Source organism: Pseudorasbora parva, chromosome 13, assembly GCF_024679245.1.
Source record: "Pseudorasbora parva isolate DD20220531a chromosome 13, ASM2467924v1, whole genome shotgun sequence".
Lineage (NCBI taxonomy): Eukaryota > Metazoa > Chordata > Actinopteri > Cypriniformes > Gobionidae > Pseudorasbora > Pseudorasbora parva.
This window is the reverse complement of record NC_090184.1, coordinates 38765221-38771415: the sequence shown is the minus strand read 5'-3', so window position 1 is coordinate 38771415 and position 6195 is coordinate 38765221.

Below are 6195 nucleotides of genomic sequence, written 5' to 3'. Positions count from 1 at the left end.
GAGGTCACATGCCAGAGGTCAGATCCCATTTACGCTAAGCAAATGCACTCTGGGTGTCTTATGATGTGGTTCAGAGTGTTATTTTTTGACTTATTTGCTCAGGAGGGACTAGCAGGCAGCAGATCTGTCCTTTGCTTATTTGCCTTTAATGAAGTTTGATGTAATCTGCGAGCAAATAGCGACGCAATACAGTTATTCAAATCATGTGGCCCAGTAAATGGCTGTTTAGGGAAAATGACACAGCACGGTAAACAAACACCAAAATCGCCTGATGTAAACACAGCAAATCTACGAATCCGTGCCTACGGCAGTTCAATCGTAAGAGCTAATAGTCTTTACAATGTCTTCACTAATATGCGTTTTACAACCTCTGACTCCAGAGGGGAAATTTCCAGACATTTTTACATGTAATGACGGTAAAATTCAGATTTCAGATCTCAGATGTGAAGACAAAATTTAAATCGAATCCTAACCAATAAGTACAGTGAGTAAAATCCAGTTAGTATCTCAACGCTGAAACTAGAGGTCCCAAAATAACACGATGGCGGTTGGGTGGGATGGTAACGTTTGACTTCCCTGCTCTCCCCCTCCTTCTCCTCCTGTGATCCAGGCAGTGTTTGTGCTTGGCACGTTCTGCCCAGCCCTGTTCTCTTCCTCTGTAATTGTGAGCATCTGTAATTGAAGCCACTTGAGCCCGTAGTTGTTGGTTCCTCAACCACATCGGCCTTTTGGAGGATGGTGCTGCTCGGTGCTGCTGTGCAAATGCTGCGGCCCAACAAGATGGGTTGGAAAATGCAAGAAAATGAAGAAGTACGTGGGAGGAAACTTCCGGGGCTGATGAAAGAGTGTGGTTTGTCCTTGCAAACATAAACCTCATCAGAGCAACACACTGTCACATCCAAAAAACTGGCAATTTCATTCCTAAAGGGAGACATTGCACGGGTGCACATTTTGATGCAGAGTCTTCACTGTGAAATCAGGTTTATAAACAAGTTTTTATCTACTAACATCATCAGTCATGTGATTCAGGTTCCCAAGTTTAATCATGTTGACTTGCTTGGAAAAATGAAGTGTGTCTCTGTTGAAAAAAAACGACATACACTGGAAATGTATGTTTTGAAGCATAGTAGCTGGTTTGAGCTCGATTATGCTGATCTTTAGTTGGTCATGAGCTGGTTTAAGCTGGTTATAAACTGGTCCTGAACTGGAGCTAGTTTCTTAAAACCAGTTTAGGGCCATCTTAAACCAGCTCATGACCAGCTCAAACCAGCTGCCATGTGTCAAAACATACCCAACCAGCATATGCTGTTTTTTTCAACAGGGTTGTGATAGAAAAGTACACAAAATAAAAACATGCTTAAAATCAAATTCTGAAATGTATTAATCATGTAATTCAAGTTTCCAAGTTCAATCACGTTTAGTTGAGTCTGAGTTGTCATACAAAATGCTCAAAATCAAAAATCTGAAAAGCAGCAATATCACATTTCTCAAGCTTGAGAACATATCATGCAATCTGTCTATGCTGGCATTAGCCTAACTTGACTTGCGAGTAAGAAATAACAGATGATTTTGAGCCAAAATACAGCCGAGTTTGATTTGGCGCAGCTTTACGTCAACAGCAAAAGAAAAAAGAAAAAATGCATTTACGTCTCATTTAAAAATATTAATATTCCAGTTTATACGCATGATCACAGTAATATTTTATTATTTGCATTTAACATTGATTTAGCGCATTTTTATGACCCACTTACTGAACATACTGAACATCATTTATGCATTTAGCAGATGCTTTTATCCAAAGTGATAAAGCGATCACAACAAATCAATGCATTTATACACTTAAACGCCATCTAATGATGCTGTCTTTAGTTAATGCAACTAGTTAGCAATCTTAAGCACGGCTGCTTAGCTCATCCGAAAAATATAATTTGAGTAATACTCATTTCATGCTACACCATGTGTTATCAGGGGGAATAAAATAACCTTTTCATCAAATGTGATGTCTGCTCCTTTTTATCATGTCATACAGTGCCAGAGTGAATCATGATTTATTGCGACTCTTGAATTATTTGATTTTGCCAGTAAAATGTTTTGCAGAGGTCATGTGGCGTCTCATCTGAAGGTCACAGTGGGAGACTAGTAAAGCATATTCATGAGATGATGCCACATGTACAGTATACAGCCTTTTTATGGGCCTCATTGAAACTTTATTAACCTTGAGAAGGATTCCTAATGTTTACCACCAATTACCCTGGTCTTTTACATTCTCCTTTTCAAGTGTTAATTTATGTGAGCTATTTTCAGCGCTGAAAAAAATCGTAGACGTCATCGTGACATTGATTATATTCTTTATTTGCTTATTAATGTTACCAAGTTGGGCACTACCATGATAACAATCCCTTTGAAGTACAGTAAAGGTAAAAAAAGTTAGGGAAAATTATGATTGAAAAAAGCCTCTTAGGCTCAACGAGGCTGCATTTAAAGACGCAACAATGACGTCGGACATAGTGTAAAAAAGCATAACTGCCGTGACGATGACGTCGGACGTAGTGTAAAAAAGCATAACTGCTGCGATGATGACATCGGACGTAGTGTAAAAAAGCATAACAGGCGCGAAGATGACGTCGGACATAGTGTAAAAAAGCATAACTGCCGCGATGATGACATTGGACGTAGTGTAAAAAAGCATAACTGCCGCGATGATGACATCGGACCCAGTGTAAAAAAACATAAGTGGTGTGACAATGACGTCGGACGCAGTGTAAAAAAGCATAACTGCCGCAATGATGACATCGGACGTAGTGTAAAAAAGCATAACTGCCGCGACGATGACATCGGACGTAGTGTAAAAAAACATAACTGGTGTGACAATGACGTCGGACGTAGTGTAAAAAAACATAACTGGCGTGATGATGACATCGGACGTAGTGTAAAAAAGCATAACTGCCGCGACGATGACGTCGGACGTAGTGTAAAAAAACATAACTGGTGTGACAATGATGACTGACATAGTGTAAGCATTTTGGACTGCGAGAGGTGCCACTTTTTCTTCGTAAGTTGAATACGGATGGTGGTCTGGCGTGAGCTAGAAATTTTACTTTATAACGTGTTAATAAATATTAATATTTTTCTTACAAAAATCAATTTCCATCCCATCAATTTCCTTCAGAAGGCCTTTATTAACCCACCTGAGCTGTGTGGATTACTTTTATAATGGATGGATGCACTTTTTTGGGCTTTACATTTTGAACTGCCATTCAATGCCATTATAAAGCTTGGACATTTTTAAATATAACTGAAAGAAGAATGTCACAGACATCTAGGATGGCTTGAGGGTGAGTAAGTTATGGGTGTTGCAGTGAGGATCTGAAAAGGACTCTTATTTTGACACTGGATTGTGAACATACATGTATACATACACTTCTCATTGTACCATCCATAACACATTATCTGTTTTGCACAAATTTGAACACAGGTATGTTTGTCTTACTGATCATGTGTATTGATTAATGTTGTTTCTGTCTCCATCATGCCATTTGTTCCTCAGTTTAATGATTCATGAATGTTACTGTTGATTTATGTATTGTGTGTTAAACAAGACTGGTAATCATGTAAAATATTTATTGTTTCCATATAACTACTGACATTTCTAAACATTTTCCCATCCCAGACAGACAAAACTCGTATTTGTGTATTATTATAACAGCTTACCTCTTTGTTACTATTAAATCACATTTATTTTCTTTCTTACATTTCTTTTTACATGTAATAGTAGTAGGGGGATGGCCTCTTTAAGATGGCCTCTCAGAGTTGTTTGGAAGCTCGTAGAGTAAGTTGGAGTATAGTATAGTTGTGTACCGAAAATTGCTGTGTTTGGGGTCAATTTACACCAATCCTGCATCCCAATGTGCATTGCATATTATTATGTCACATACTAAGGATGGATAGCATGCACATTGAGATTCAGGCAATGTCTTCTGAATTACTAAAGCTACAGGTGAGATTTTTATCATAGTTGGAGCTAAACTCTGCAGGACACCCGTTGACATTTTCCATCCCTGCATTAGTGCAACAACAGCCCTGACACCTTTTGTACCCCTCACTGCCCCTAGTGGTTGGAGGAGCACTGTCAGTAGCAAATCTGGAGGTTATTTTAAAAGGTGTCTAGTAGCAACATGAAAACCATATGAAACACAAAGACAGGCTCTTGTGATTGTCATGGTAACACATGGGTCACAAATTAAGTTGCGATGCAAGAAAGCCATCTTTTAAATTAATGTTGCAGGTTTAGTTCCATAAACAGCATGTGACATTCTCTCTCTCTCTCTCTCTCTCTCTCTCTCTCTCTCTCTCTCTCTCTCTCTCTCTCTCTCTCTCTCTCTCTCTCTCTCTCTCTCTCTCTCTCTCTCTCTCTCTCTCTCTCAAATTCATCTCAAAGGTGTTCTGTCGGGTTGAGGTCAGGGCTCTGTTCAGGTCAGTCAAGTTCCTCCACACCAAACTCACTCATCCAGGTCTTTATGGACCTTGCTTTGTGCACTGGTGCGCAGTCATGTTGAAACAGGAAGGGGCCATCCCCTAACTGTTCTCACCAAGTTGGGAGCATAAAATTGTCCAAAATGTATTTGTATGCTGTAGCATTAAGAGTTCTTTTCACTGGAACTAAGGGGCCAAGCCCAACCCCTGAAAAACAACCCTGCACCATAACCCCCCCTCCACCAAACTTTACACATGGTACAATGTAATCAGGCAAGTACTGACAACAACCAAACTCAGACTTGTCCATCTGATCACCAGACAGAGAAGAGTGATTCGTCACTCCAGAGAGCCCGTCTCCACCGCTCTAGTCCAGTGGCGGCGTGCTTTACACCACTGCATCTCATTTCACTGAGCTCCTGAGAGCGACCCATTCGTTCACAAATGTTTGTAGAAGTGTCTGCATGTCTACGTGCTTGATTTTATACACGTTTGGCCATGGAAGTTATTGCAACACCTGAATTCATTGATTTTGAGGGGTGTCCATATTCTTTTGGCACACACACACACACACACACACACACACACACACACACACACACACACACACACACACACACACACACACACACACACACACACACACACACACACACACACACACACACACACACACACACATCCTGGCTTGAATTGGCTTGATCCTGACTTGAACTGCTATAATACTACACTTTTATTCAATTGTTAGATGTTTCTTTTTGGTTTAAATTCAGATTTGATGTTTAAACGCCACCCCTTCTACTTTCATTATACTGTCTCTCTTTAAAAGATACTGTTGTTTAAGTGCTTTCCACATAACCACTTAAGCGGACAAACTAAATTGCTGGTAAAAAAGCACAAAACTCTGCAGCATAAAGTTTTGCAGGAGCTCATAAAGCAAGTGTAAATGGCATGAAATTTTTGGAACACACACCCGGGCGCAGCGAACCCCCAAGTGAAAATTGATGCCTACATCCTTGTAATTTGCAGAAGTCACCATAAAAAGCGAGCAGCATGCATGACAATAGCTCTCTCTCATTTTACTGCTGGGCACTCCGGCCCCCTGACAGGGCCTGCTTTTTCACCCCAAACCGCTCTGTTCAGCTTCTCGCCCCTCTCTTACACTGCACATCTGGCCCCTATAAGCCACTGCAGCTGTTAGTCAAATTATGTGTGCACTTTGGAGGGTCCGAACCACAGAAGGCACCCCTCCCCGAGCGGCTGGGAAGGAACCAGCTCGATTCTGATGAGGGATCTTATTAAAGCACCAGCAGTAGTCCTTCATTTGCCCCTGTCGCTGTAAAGCGTTTTATTTCACTCTTTTCATCTACCGCTGCACACTCACTTGAAAGCTATTTCCTTGTGCCATATGTGTAAACAGAAGACAGCCAGCCACAGATAATTAAAGTGAGACCTTTACAGTGGAAATTAGATTTTAACTTAAATGGATAGTTTGACCCAAGAAGAAAATTAGGTAATTTACTCACACCGCCCTTCTTTCGTTCCTTCATCATCCAAAAAAAAAAAAAAAAAAAAGAAGTTAAATAGTGACCAGCATGACTTTTTTTTTTTTAAATATGCAAAAGTATCAGTTTACACTGAAAGTCTTAAAGGAACAAACTGACTTTTTGGGATGTTAGCTTATTCACCATATCCCCCAGAATAAGATAAGTCCATAAATAT